The sequence below is a fragment of the Myxocyprinus asiaticus genome, chromosome 32 (genome assembly GCF_019703515.2).
Source record: "Myxocyprinus asiaticus isolate MX2 ecotype Aquarium Trade chromosome 32, UBuf_Myxa_2, whole genome shotgun sequence".
Taxonomy (NCBI): domain Eukaryota; kingdom Metazoa; phylum Chordata; class Actinopteri; order Cypriniformes; family Catostomidae; genus Myxocyprinus; species Myxocyprinus asiaticus.
In genome coordinates, this window is record NC_059375.1 from 18,895,636 (window position 1) to 18,911,422 (window position 15,787).

Consider the following 15,787-nt stretch of genomic DNA (forward strand, 5'->3'; position numbering starts at 1 on the left):
TCCAAGGAGTTTAAGACTGAGTAGTCACCGTCAATTGATTTTTAATTCTGCTTTATTTTACACAACCTTCAAGAGACTGATTATAGAAGAAAATATATTTTAGGAAAACCTTTAAACCTGTGTAATTCAAGCCATATTGTAGATATGTTATTCAAATCAAAGACCTTAATTATCATGTGCTATCAGGTGCTGACAGTCATAAGGTTAAGATATCGACTCTTAAATATCCAAGGATCAGCAGAGCATTTCTTGACTTGATTTTAAAAACACCTTACATCTTGTGTGGAGACCTTGCTACACTGGAATCCTCCAAGGAAGTGGTGGACATGTGTTCCAACTACCAGATCGGGAACTTCGCCCAAGCCTTCGGCTCACAGTTCAAGTCTGGTTGCCGGACCCCGCTAGGTTATTGCAGTGACCCGTGGGTAGGTGTAGGGGAAGTCGGCCACAGAATACAGAGGACTCCCGTGTCAGAATTCTCAGGGTTTACTAGTCTGTTAGCAGATATCAAAGAGCCATCTAGCTCAGGATCCAAAACCTTCACTTGCCAAATCTACAGGTAAGGGTTGAGGTTGCTCACCTAACCCTGTTATGTGGGATGAGGACTTTCTCCTTTTCTTCCCTCTTCTCACAGAGTAAAACTTTAAATGAGTTATGTCATGCATATTTTTTTTTTTCTTCCTTGAGGTTCACTTATAATGTTAGTAAAGTTTTTTGCACAAAAAACAGTCATAATGTAGTATTGCGTAACCTTTTTCTACCCTGTCTTAGGCCCTCTGTCTGAAACATTCGGTTATCTGTGTACTTTACCTTTAAGACACCCCCTGTTTTGATTGGAACATCTTTGAAAAGCTGACACTCTCCTGCCATTACCAGTGTGGAACTGTATTTAACAAGAATGAAAAAATTAAAACATGCAAGTGATTTACAAAATCCCCTAAAGCACTCAGTCCAGGCAATCATTGATATTAATATGATCATATGTCCAAATTTATTTAAAGCACACAATCAAACTACAACAGTTGTTCGACTTAAATAACAATTGAAAACTGAACAAAATTTAAATTTCCCAAATCTTATTAGGCATTCAAGATATGGTTATAAAATAACGCTATTTAAACAGCAGAAATAGTCCAACACAAGCTGCGAATGTGAAGGGTTAATTAATGTGTATCCAGCTGCAGGGTTGGGAGGGTTACTTTTGAAATGTATTCCACTACAGATTACAGAATATATGCTGAAAAATGTAATTTGTAACATATTCCATTAGATTACTCAAAGTCAGTAACGTAATCTAAATACTTTGGATTACTTCTTCAGCACTGGTAGATTTTTTTCACTTGTTTTGACTATAAAAACTCTGCCAGTACAGTAAGACAAAATACACATGTTAAAAATACATTCTCTGAAAAACCTAAATATCTTATGCAGTGTTGTTTCTAAAACAAGATCAATCAAATTGATCTTGTTTTAAGGATTTTTAGATATTTTTACAGGAAAACAATACAAAAATTATTATCAAGAATATGATTTTTGCGCTAATATCAAAGGTCTTACTAGAAAGAAAAGAAATTATGATCCAACGTGAATTTTCTTGATAAAAAATATGATCGTGCCTGGTAATGTGAGCATGTAAAATGGTTAGAAATAGCATTTTAGCTTAGCGTAAAGCTGACAATTTACACAAGATTTATTTCTATTTCTTCTGCTCCAAACTTACTTCAAACTTACTTCTTTTTCTGCTTGTATGAATGTAACACATTATAAGAAAGTGTTTCACCGCTGTTCAAATGCACTTTGGATCGCATCATTTATTTGTATAAATGTTTTCCATCTGAAAGGACTAAATATTAAATGAAACAAATGACAATAAAATGCAAAGTAATCTCTTCAGTAATCAAAATACTTTTTGAATGTAACTGTATTCTAATTACCAATGATTTAAATTGTAACTGTAGTGGAATACAGTTACTTATATTTTGTATTTTAAATACGTAATCCCGTTACATGTATTCCGTTACCCCCCAACCCTGTCCAGCTGTAGGTTGAGTGTTATAAGAGATGTCAGCCTGGGGATTCCCCTGTTTGATCTCCCAGCTTCAATACGCATCCTGTGTCAGGAAATAAGCTATGTTTGCCGGCTGGGGAATCATACACCATGTTGTTGTTCTAAACCCTATATAGGAAATAGTGAATGAGTGAATGAGTGAATGAGTGAACATTTTCGGACACAGCCACTCTCTTCGTCATAAACGTAAAAAAATTTTAATTAGAAATTTACATGAGTGAGAGTAAAAATTAACCACTTTTAAATCTACTCTAAAAGTAAATTGTTTTCCAAAAAGTTACTCAAGTAAATGTAATGGAGTAAATGTAGCGTGTTACTACTACTTTCAGTGATGCAGTATCCCAGCTGCTTTCTCTTTCTGTCAACTCACCGACCGCAATGAAAAACATATGTTGTGGAGGCAGGGACTATGCAAATAATATTCTATGCCTCTAGGGGGGCGATTTCAAAACAAGTGATTTTTGCAGGGTGGAAACAGTAATGCTGCTTGGGCTGGAGAAGATATTTTTAGTTCTGCAGCAATTATATACAGTACACACACACACACACACACACATATATATATGTGTGTGTGTGTGTGTGTGTGTGTGTGTGTGTGTACAAGTTTCAATATATTTGTGAGTGCCACATTTTTGAAAATGTCATCACTAATATAGTGAAACTTGTTAAAACCCACTAGTGAGGACATTTTAGGACATTTTAGGTCCTCACTAGTAAAAAAGGCTCATAAATCACCCAAATCATGTTTCGCTTTAAACCACTGATGTGCACAGGTTTCTGTGAGGGTTAGGTGAGGGGATAGAAAATATAATTAGTTTGCTAATGATGGAAGTCTATGAGATGTACTTACTTATATAGTAAAACAAACCTGTGTGTGTGTGTGTGTGTGTGTTTTATGTTACAAACTGGTAATTACAAGGGTATTATGTTATAAATGTGGTTTATGAGGACATTTCTAGTGTCCCCATAATTCAACTTGCAATAAATAAATAAATAAATAAATAAACAATACTTTTTTGAAAATGTAAAAATGTAGAAAGTTTTTTCTGTGAGGGTTTGGCTTAGGGGATAGAATCTATAGTTCGTACAGTATAAAAAATCATTATGTCTATGGAGAGTCCTCATAAGGATAGCCGCACCAAAGTGTGTGTGTGTGTGTGTGTGTGTGTGTGTTTGATTGAGCATTATATTAAGAATAAAGCTGATTACTGAAAAAAAAAAAAAAAAAAAAAAATGAGACAAGGTGTTTCCTTTAGAATGCAATGTGTGAAGCGCTTGGAAAGATTGGTGGGCTGCTTTGTCTTTCACTGTTTGTTGTTGTTGACCCATGCAGCAAGACTTTGCTCTGTCCTGAATGCTGTACTCCAAACTTGTTCCACAGTTTATAGAAAGTAAGAAAAAAGAGTGGAGAATAGGATTGACCTTAATATACCTCATATCATTGTAAAAATGAGAAGCAGGGACATGTGTTTCATGAATTGGAAATATTGTAGTATGTTGTTGTTGTTTTAAGCAGTGTTGCCAAGCAGTGTTTCACTGAAGAATAATCCCTAGAATTTTATGATTTTGTCTCCCTTTATCCATTTGTTTTTGTTACTTGCCATGTGTTTTGATATGATTTCTAGAAAGATGTTCACAATAATTGTGTTTAAAAAACACAAAAAAAAAAAATGTGTTTTCTTTTTGTTTCTGATATGCATGTTTTTTTTATGTCTTTCCTCTGATCATCAACATTGCACCAAATTTTTGTAGCATATGTGTCTCCAAATTCAGTCTCATTTCTGTGACAGGGCTGTACATGCCAGATGACTTTATAAATAAATAGGTAAGCCAATGAAAACCTTCTGTTAAAATTTTTCAATTGCAATGAGCTCAGTTGCAAGTTTGTAGGGCAGCTGTCAATTTTATCTTTAACGTGGAAAGAATAGCAGCAATTGGAATGATTTATTTAAAGTATTCTTAATGTCTTGGTTGCATACATAACCTTGGTTCCCTGAGAGGCAATGAGATGTTGCATAATGACGCAATAGGAAATACGTCAGTGGTCACGTGGTCTGAAGCCCTAAACAGTTACACCAGTTCATTGGCTGATGGTGCTTAAGCGACACCCAAAAGGAGCTACGTCATGGGCTACTTAAAGAGGCCCGCTTCGGCGCCATTTACTCAGATTTTCTGCAAAATGCCACGAGCCAATGCAGCAACTAGTGAGTATGGCCAACTCCGCAATGTCTCGTTCCCTCTCAGGGAACCAAGGTTATGTATGTAACTGAGACATTCCCTTTCAAAGGAACTTCTATGTTGCGTAATGACGCAATGTGGAACAATATACATTTACACCATGCGAACAGAAGCTGCCATTAGACTAAGCCCGTATGGCAAGCCTACAGTGGCGCATAAGCAAGCTAAAGTATATAAAAATTATGAATTTACTCCTATTCTAACAGAAGAGCCTGGGAAGCAGGAGTCAAACTCTCGTCCAGATTATTAAATCTAACAAAAGTATATGGATAGGACCACCCTGCCACCATACAAATGTCCTCCAAGGACGCACCTCTAGCCAAAGCCCAAGAGGATGCCACGCTCCTCGTAGAATGGGCCCGAATACCCTGAGGCGAAAGCAAACCACGTGCCTCATAGCGTCTTTGCTTGGACCCCCAAACACCTCTGTTGAGGCCACCAAAGCACACAAACAACTGCCCTGATTTACACCACTGGCTAGTGCGGTCAGCATAAACCTGCAGAGCCCATACAGGGCAAAGCAAATGCAACTTTTCATACTGAAAATTATGAATTATTATGGACTGCAAATTAATAGTCTGCGAGCAAAAGGATGTAGTGATAACATTAGGCAAATAGCCTAAATGAGGTCTCAATATGACCTTTGATAACCCTAGCTAACAGAAGCCGAATCTGATCCAACCAAACCCTCTGCAGAACTGCATTCAGCAGGCTAATCGAAGGAAATGAGTAAAGATACGCTATCGGCCACTGATGTGCCAGCACATTGATGCCCAGCTGTGCCGGGGGCGAGAAAGAAAACCAGAGGGGACAGTGTGATGTCTCGCTCGACGCGAAAAGGTCCACTTCCGCTCTGCCGAACCCCCAAATTTGTTCCACAATCTGAGGATGTAATGTGACTATACATTGTTCTGTTCCCACAGAAGAATTCAATGTGCCAGCTTCAGCATGGCATGAGAGCACATTCCTCCCTGATGGTTGATGTAGACCACCACCGTCTTGTTGTCTTACTGGATGAGGACATGACTGTCCTGAATCTCTGGAAGTAAAAACCTCAATGCCAACAGCACCGCTAACATTTCCAGACAATTTATGTGCCTATTCAGCTGCTGGACCGTCCACACTTCATAAGCTAGATACACAGGCTTCAGTGATTGAAGTCCCTTTATAGAGTTCATCCAGCACTGAAAAGCTCTCGCATTCAACAAGCCTAGGGGAATGACAGCGGACGCTGCGATCATGAGTCCCAATAGCCTGTGAAATGTTCTCGCAGAGAGGACATGTCCCACTGTGAACATCGCTTGACACTGGTGTAATGACGGAACACGATCTAGAGACAGGCGCGCCTGCATCATTCACGAGTCTAGCTCTATAACTAGAAACAGAGTCTCTTGCCTTGGCAACAAATGCTCTTGTCTAGGTTGACTCACTGCTCCAGATTCTTCAAATGACTGAGAATGACATCTTGCTGTTGGGCAGCCAGACTCTCTGAGTGAGCTAACACCAACCAGTTGTCAAAAATTCTCTGTCCTGGCATTTTGATTGGGAAAGAATGTATGAACATTGGGGAAATGCTTTCTTGGAACAAGCTGGTTTATCACAACAGCCCCAGCATTCTTTATGGGGGGACAAAGTGTGGTGTTTATAACAGTGTGCTTTGTATACACTTATGATTGTTGTACATTGAGTTTTATTACGAATGTCCCAAGACCTTGGTCATGGAGGCAGAGGCAAAACTCAAGCTGAAAATATTAAATTACGTAGGGAAACGGAGCTAAATTGGGTACTGAGAATGAGTTGGACACTAAACCGTTCCCAGCATAATCAGTGAGGGAACAATGTGTAGTGCTTGTACACTGGAGAGTGTAACTGACTGGAAGAATGTGGTCCTCTGAACGGCGTCGATCTGAACTCCAAGCGCTCGTGTGAGACACGATACATGTAGGGGGGGAAGCGTTTGCTAACCTCAATTAGTAGAAGGAGGCAGAAAGTCCATTGTCCATCACCCTCACAAACAAAAGCATCACCTTCATTGACTCATTCCCCAGCGCGGGGGGGAGATTGAGGAAATGTCCAAACGGAGTCTGTGAATTCAAAGAGACATTCCTTAATGTGATGCGCTTGGTTGGACTGCAAAACCTTAGCAGTGATATAGCAGTGAGCGCCTCTTCTCTCGCAAGAATGCCTGCGTAATCCATGAAACGGGCAAAAAAAAATTTTAAATACCTCGCATCTCCTGATAGAATCCAGAGAGAATAATGGCACCGAAGAAGCACTACGCACGTTGGTTTCCTTATTCCGCGGCACAGTCCATGCGGGATCTCATCCACCTTGAGACAACTCTCTGAATAGGGGAGAAATAGAAAGAGAGGCCAAAGTCGCTCCTCTGCTTCCATGCGAGCTCTCTCAGAACTACACAGAAAAAACAAAACAAAAAAACAATAGGGGCAATGGGGCTTATTTTGTTTTCTTACCGTTTTTTTACAGCGTTTCTTAGTGGCAGTGGCTCGTGAAGTGTGTGGCTTTTGCATGCATTTTCACCAGAAAATGGCTGCCGACCTGGCCGAAGGGCAGCAATCAAGAGCATGTCTGATGGATGAGAGTGGCACTTTCAGAGCCGAAATCCTAAATGGCTCCAAGCTCATGGAGCTCTATATTCTGAGGCCGTAGAACTAGAAAAACTGGGGATAGTGCCTCGAGGCAAGGAAATGCGAGTCTTGATGAAGCATCGTTGTCCTCATTGGTCCTTTGCCATGCGGATTTTCTTAAGCCGCATAGGAAATTTGCTCTGAAATTTATGCTGTTTTTAATGACGTCCTTATGTGTTGCCACTCAAAAAGGGAGAAAAGTTCATTCTCGCTTCAATGAGTCGCCAGAAACAACACAGAGACAACATTTGTGCACTGAAGTAAAGAAAATCTGAGGAAATGACGCAGAAGCGGGCGCCTATAAGGACACTCTTTATGGATGTTGCTTTAGCGCCATCAGCCAATGAACTGGTGTGATTGTATAGGGCTTCAGACCATGTGACCACGGACGTCTTCCCCATTGCGTCATTACACAATGTAGAAGTGCCTTTGAAAGGGAACTCAGTGACCAATCAAAGAAAGAATGTGACAACATCAAAATGAATGATATTTTGAAACATTTGGTGTTTTTGAGTTGAGTATTGAGATAGGAACGCCACAGCAGGAGAAATTAATAATACGTGTTATTGAGTGGAAAGGGCATTAAGAGTACATATACTATTATAAATATTAACCAGACTATTTCCACTGAATCAGAGATGGCCTCCAATAATGAAATCTCAGAAGTAAGAAATTGGGATAATAACAGGGTGATGACAAATCAAAATCAATAATTGCCTTGTTAAAAGTTTTATGGAAGTTATTAAAATGTACTTCACACAAATTTACAGCAGCTCATGCTCTCAACTGGTGTTATGAACATACTACTCTGTGACTAATTATTGTGACCTGTTCATATTTCCACAATGACACATCATTTACTGTAGTTTCCAGTGTAGAAAAAAGTTTTAACATCTAACATAAATTACAGTACAATGGGCTTTGTTTAATATTAATATGTTTTTATTTTATTTTTTTATGTTGCTGGGAAACAAAGAATGATACTTATTGGACATAAATAATTTATCCAAATCAATTCTTTTTATTATCTTGCTATTTCTGTAAACATTTATTATGTGAAACTAAATATTAGAGACTTAAACTTATTAAATATCAAGGTTGTCTGTGGATCTGAATCAAAACAGACCCGGTTCAGTGGTTAAACTTTCTTATTCCTTATTTGTAAGGAAATGGGTTGGGTTTTGCAGTTTACATTGCAGTGGGATGTCCATTTAAAGGGATAAGACAGCAAGTCTTGGAGAATCTGTCAATAATTATCATTACTGTAGAGTGTTTGTCTGACCGGGGAAGGTCGGTGATGAAGTCTAAGGCGATTTGAGACCATGGGCGTTGTGGTAGGGGTAGGGACTCCAGGAGTCAGGCAGGCAACGGACGAGGGGTCCTAGGCTGATCACAAACACATGTCTTGACATAGTTCATAACATCGTGGTTAAGGGTGGCCCACCAAAATTTGTTTCCAATTAGGGAAGCAGTTCTATGGATGCCTGAATGACCAGAACTGAGGGAAGTGTGCACCCAATGAATCACTTGTCCTCTCATGGATTCAGGCACATAAAGCTTTCCTTTCTGCTGGTGGTGGGTCAGTTTGTGGAGCCTGTTGAATTTCCCTTATGATCTTTCATCCGATGGGTGCCACAATCAAGGAAGGGGGTAGGATGGGCTCAGGAGTTTGATGGATGTTATCACAGTCAGTTACTCACAGCATCAACTTTGGTGTTGTCCATCATTAGTATGAGTCCCATCTCACTCACCACATACCCTAGGAAGGCGATGATCCTCACGTTAAACTCACACTTCTCCACCTTAACATATAATGATTATCCAGCAGCCGTTGCAATGCTTGTCTCACATGAGCCACATGTTCTGTTCTTGAACAAATGTAAAAGTCAATAAAATTAGCAGCTGCTCCAGCATCAATTAGTGCTGTGGTAGAGAAGTCATAATCTTGATAAGTGACGGTAACATTTACGATCAGGTTTTTGTTGACTAGTGAAGGAATAAATGATCACTCACCATCTTAGACTTTTCAGATGAGGAAGATGGTTTCCTTGGGCACCCAGCACAACAGTGTAATGACTCACCACAATAAAAACATAACCCCTCATGAAGCCTTCGAGATCTCTCGCCGATGTGAGTTTCATTGCTCCAAGTTGCATGGGCTCTTCTGAGCAAGCTACTGAGGCAGAGGTTTTAGTTTCCTCAACACCTTAGAAGTACATCTGATTTTGTGGGCTATTACAGATTAGGTTGTTTATACGGATGGACAAATTAATTAATTTTCTTAGACTCAATGACTCATCTCGGCAGGCAAGCTCTGCTTGAAGTTAGTCCCTCTCTATATACGGTCTTGAGAGCAGTCTCATCCTAGTCACTCTGCGCAGCCATTGTGCAAAACTTTAAAGCATAATCAGCTGCTGATCGCTTACATTGCTGTAGATGTTATAGCTGCACACCCACGTCGCGGCCTTTCACTGGATATTCAAAAACTTCTTTGAGCTGCTGGAAACTTGTGAATGCGATTGTCAAATCTCCAAGTCATTTTTCCACACCACCGTGGCCCAGTATAGTGCATCACCGATGAGGAGCGACATAAGAAATGAAACCTTAGATTCCTCATCAGAATATACACTTTGTTGCTGGGAAAGATAAATGGAGCACTGTCTCAAAAAATCCTTACATTTGTAGGGAGAGCTATAAAACTTTTCTGGTAAGGCCAGCCATGACTGATGAGAGAGGATGGGGATTACTAATGAGAAAGAAGATGGTGGCTTTTGGTGGGACAGCAGCAACTGGATAAACTTAGTTTAGCATATTTTAGTTCCATGATCACAAGGGCAGTCTGAAACATACAAACAAATCCAAAATGTGAGGCAGAATACAAAACTTGAGTTAAACAGTGTTACAACCCTGGTCATTTTCTCTCTGTCCCAGAGGGATGGCTGGGGGAGTCATTTGTTTAATTGATTTAATTAGGGTTGTGTATATAAGTTAACCTTTTTGCTTATATTCTCTGCTCTCTCTTTGGGGTAGGATCCCCTCTCCAGAGGAGACACCTGTACAGCTCGCTGCTTGATGCTCACCTGCAACTATCAGCTCCATATGATGTTTGTTTTGTTTAAACCCCTAGACAAATTCTGATATTCATTTAAACTAATTTATAATAAATCTATTTTCTTAATCCTCCCCTTGATGTTGCGATTTTTAACAAGCTGGCCGTAACAAGGGTCAAAACCATTAAACAACAGGCATAAATAGAAGGGTTTAGAATTGCAGACTAGAATGCTGGCAAGACTTCGCAAGCGTTATCACACAATGAGGCTCTATTTATAAGGTTAAAACAGGATGTGACATGCTACTGTAGCTCTCAGTACTCAGGTGAGGGCTCCCTCAGGTGGCGAGGATGGGGAGCTAAAGGTTGTTACGGTTATCAATGTTATTCATTAGTGAAACATTATTTAAATGTTATAAAAATTGTCCTTGATTTGTTATCACAATTGTTTTTTTTTTTGTTTTTTTTTTGTCAAATCAATTTGTCAATGTTGTTCAGATAAAATAATATTTTTTGAGTTTCTAACATATAAACTAATGAAACAATCTCAATGCACTGAGATGAAGTAGCCTACTAATATTTTTTTTTTTTTAGTTAGACTATGTTTTTTCTTTTTGTGCTTATTAACCAAATTAAAATACAAAAAAAAAAAAAAAGTTCTAATTATAATTGTATAATTACTTATAGGCTTATTCAGGTTGAGCCAAAGGTGGCACTTCGGGACCACTAATGTGGACATCGTCTGCCCGAGAGACCACGCCGTGATCTTCGTCGCTCGGAGAGCGAGGTCGGTCGCCGAGCGCAGTTCCTGCATCAAATCTAGGGTGGAACTACCCTCGTGCAGTTCTTCCAACGCCTTGACTTGGTGGACTTGCAGGAGAGCCATGGTGTGCAGGGCAGAGGCGGCTTGTCCAGCAGCACTGTAAGCTTTAGCCATCAGGGACGACGTGAACCTACAGGGCTTGGACGGGAGCTTAGGGCATCCGTGCCAGGTGGCGGCGCTCTGCGGGCATAGGTGCACCGCGAGCGCCTTATCCACCGGGGGAATCGCCATATAGCCCCTGGCCGCCCCGCCATTGAGGGTAGTGAGGGCGGGGGAACTGCGGTATCTGGGCCGGGCAGTAAAAGGTGCCTCCCACGATTTTGTCAGCTCCTCGTGCACTTCCGGGAAGAAAGGCACTGGAGCGGGGCATGGCTGTTTTGAGCGGCGCCGCGATCCCAGGAACCAATCATCAAGCCGCGAGGATTCAGGGGAGAGCGGAGGGTTCCACTCTAGCCCAATGCTTGCGGCCACCCAGGAAAGCATGTCCATCATTTCAGCATCAGCCTGTGACTGGGCAATCGTTCCCGAGGGGGGGAGCCCAGCTGAGGCTTCTGCATCCGACTGGACAAGCCCGCTCTCCGATGCTGTGCTCGAGAGCTCATCATCTACATGGGCTCCAAACAAGAGGCCAGACTCGCTGTGAGATGAGCCGGCGGACTCATCCGGAAGCCCGACTGGGGCAGAGGAGCGTGCTGGGGAATGGGAGGTCCGCGGGGGGATACCCGGCGGAGGCGATCCCATTGGGGTCCCCAAATCACCCCCAGTGCTAGCCACGCTGGCATCATACCCGTAGGTAGAAGGACTGAGGCGGGGAGCCGCTTACGAAAGCAAGCTGTGACCGCAACGTTGCCATGGTCATGTTCTCGCAGTGAGAACATGAACCATCCACAAACGCTGTCTCCATGTGGGTCGCGCCCAGACACGAAAGACAGCGATCATGACCATCCGAAGTTGAGAGATAACGACCGCAACCAGGAATAACATACAATCGGAAAGGCATCTTTAAAAAGACGCGTCTTTAAAAAGACGTTCCGTGTGTGCCGCTCTTTTAGAGAAATATATTCTTTTAGAGGAAAAAACTCTTTCAGAAAATATACTCTCTTTTTTTCTGCCGAAGCGCCCAGGGGCGTTCTCTGCAGTGCACCAGTGCAGAGGAGGGAGAAGCCACTGAAATGCGCCGTCAGATCCAGCAGAGGTGAATGAACAGTAGAAATTCAGCTCAGTGAGCATGAAAATCTGAATGAGTGGTTGCATACCAGCTCCTTTTATACCCCTATGTCTGGGGGAGTGGCATGCAAATACCACTCGCCAATTTTCATTGGCCTTTTATCAAAGACTAGAGGTGTCTCAGGCTCCCAAGTGTGACCACTAGTGTCACTACATCGACACAACATCGAGTGAGTGACAGATAGGGAACTAACTACCTGAATGTACTTGATGACCAGGTTATCCCATCAATGGATTTTTTCTTCCCTGTTGGCACGGGCATATTCCAGGATGACAATGCCTAGATTTATTGGGCTCATATTGTGAAAGAGTGGTTCAGGGAGCATGAGGAATCATTTACACGCATGAATTGGCCACCACAGAGTCCTGACCTTAACCCCATTGAAAGTCTTTGGGATGTGCTGGAGAAGACTTTACAGAGTGGTTCGACTCTCCCGTCATCAATACAAGATCTTGTATGGAATTTTGGTATGTGTAAGTGTACACGGAATAGGTTAAAATGCCCACGTACCTTCACCAATATATGTAGGAATTTTCAAAGAAATTAATGACATGGGATGGGTTAAAATGCCCGTGTACCCCCACCATTATATGTAGGGAAACAGTATGTGTGAGCTAGGAATTAATTTAAACTGTTCTTATTGTACTTTAATATGTAAGGAAATTTATAATGGAATTAGTCGCGTTCGACAACTATTATAAATTTGATAAATGACAAATAACTAGATTATTATTATTATATATTATTATTATGTCTGAATAAAATTCTCCACCATTAAAATGGTAATACAATGTCTCGTTGTATCTGCTCACAATTTCTATTTATTATGATTAATTCTCTTATTGGAGTAATATTATTTTCATGGCTTATTGAAAATAATATTACACATATTTAGGTATGGCTTTGAAGCGAAATCTTTTAAAAACAGGGATGAGATTATTTATCAAAATATACCACAGTCAAATTATCTTTGAACACAGACAAATTTTATTGCTATTTTAAACATAAAACTAATCTAACACATATAACATGAAACATGTTGGTGGGTAGTGACAGAATGTGAAATAAATGATCAATACAAAGAAAATGAACTTTATGGAGTCTGTTGACAATGCTTTAAGAACCATTTACCCTTCTTTGAGTCTACATCGATTTGCAGTCGGATTACCCAAAGTATTTAACTAATACACCAGCACTTTGAGCAAAAGTCTGGAGATACTTGCGTGTCGTTGCATTTCCTTGCGTTGCGTTACTTTGTGTTGCTTGGTTCTTTAGCTCTTTGTAGAAAGTTCGTTCCGTCGATGCTTTGGACCTCTGTTATGAACGCTGATAGCTGTTGTCTCATTGGATGATGAAGTGGGCTTTGAAACGAGGCCTTCTGCAAGGAAGACTCGCGACTCCTGTTGGGTGTGTGAACCGTAGAGGAGACAGTGAGAGGCTTCCTCGGGACGTATGTGTCCTGAGTTTTCCTTGGACTCTACATGGCACGGAGGATCTGGAAGAAGCACGAGGGCCGAAGAAGGAGGAAGAAGAAGGGCAAGAGTGGCAAGAGGAAGAGAGAGCGTGTTCTTCCTGTTTAGGACTTTTGAACTGAAATTGGCTGCACCCCAAAAGGTGTTCTGAGCCAATCAAAAGTGGCTGTTCAAAGTCACATGGTGAACTGGTCTGTCCTTTTCAAAAGTGATTTACGGTCCTTTGTGTGGAGAAATCCTGCTCAAAATAGTGAATGTTTAATCATGAACTTTTATATCTTGAAAACGTTGCAAGAAACATGACATTAGTTGTCATCAAAATTCTTTACGTAAACAATCAAACATTTACAAACCAAACAGGACACACTTTCATATATAATATACCTTGAATAGTTACCATTCTTAGTAGAATGAGATGAATCATACAAGATTGACGATAATAATCATCGATTTGTTAGTTAGAAGTGATTACAAATCACTACATATATTTTAAAAAGGTACATCAGGCTATAATCATTAATTTGACAGTTATAAAAGTAATCACAGGTCAAAGTAATTTTCAGATTATCTAGCAAGGCTAGGTATGGTGTATATTTCGGTCCAAATGCATTCTGTACATTATAGAAGGTTAACTTCAGCAACGTACTGTGACTTTGTGTGAAATGTTCCTGGATTAAGATGAAATGTCTTAGTATTAGAATCGTGCAAATCTGAGGGTCTTTGCAAGGAAACCTTTTAAAGTGAATCCTGTTTTATCTCTGTGTGGTAGTTCAGAAGGTCATGCTGAGGGGCTTCTCTGACCAATGACCTTTTTTCCTTTAAATCATGCCGTTTCAGTCTTTTTGACCATTTTATTGTCCAAAGGCAGGCCTTCACTAGGATTGTTGGTGCCTGGTCCTTTAATTTATGATGTCGAGGAATTTCAGGATTAAAAGTCGGATTTCCCTAGAATCAAATCATATTGCTGCAATACTTCTGCATCTCATATCCTACAATCTCGACCAAAAATTAATGCATCTCTGTATGGAAATAAATGCTGTGACGTTGCATAAGGTTTTCGAAACAATGCCACAATGAATGTGTGACGTAATCAAAGCTAAATGCGGTCCAACGAAATATTAGAGTATGCAACTTTTTTTTGGCCAGGCAGTGTATGACTGAGGCAGCATAACGTCACATCGTTGCTAGGATACCAGCAACTGATTATCACCATCTGGTGATAACTAAAGGCTAATTTATCCACCTTATTTTTCAACATAACTAGGGCACCACCATTATCAACTTTGAATGTGGACCACTTCCGGTATAAGCCACTTCCAGCTATTTTAGCTAAAAAAAATACTACATTATGCTGCTTTATATTACAGGCTGGCAATATATGTCATCATATTATTATCATTAATTACAATTTTCATAAACTCATTGGTTTTGGGCACATATAGTTTTTCCATTTATCGCATTTTGCCATCGTTTTATCACACTGTTGCTCAAGCAGAATACATGGACATTTCTCCACACCTTCTGACACGGCTCCACAAACTTTACACAACCAGCAGAGAGGAGAAAACTGCATCTTGTTTCATCTTGGCAAATTAATAAATGTATTTTACTCTCCATTATCATCAGAGAGCATTATCTTTTTCTTAGCGATGTATAGTAAACAGACACGCAGATCAAACATTCAGCATATTAAACCTTTGGAAATAAATAAATAAATAAATAAAGGCATCATCGGAGGTATGCAGGTACATATGAATGGAGGTTTACATGGAGACAAGAAACACTGTATCGTCACGATCTCGGTAAAGAAGCAGATTTTATTACCATCTCCTCAATACAACAACACACAGCAACAAGTGAATGATTTACTTACTCTTTTACATAAATGCTGACGTTAGAAAGTTATCCAACGTTGGCACATTATTCTGCTGTACATCCTGTGGTTGGGTGATAGTTTATAAACTAATATCACTAAATTCTGATATTATTATCCTTCTAGTTATTTACATTGCGGTCAGTGACAGCGGAACTTTGTCACTTTCACAGGAAATGCACCCGCTGCTTACTTCCACATTGCAAAATAAGGTGGATACTTACTGGGCGAAAAGGATTCGCTTGGTCCACCTACAAATGATGACGAAGTGCAGTGACGTTTTTGTTCTCCCAAGGTGTTCGTTTGGTGAGATTTCTCCTGTTCGCATACATCTTTGAAATTCTTGACCAGGAGAACTTGGCTGGTCAAAGAGCGCTGATGATTGGTT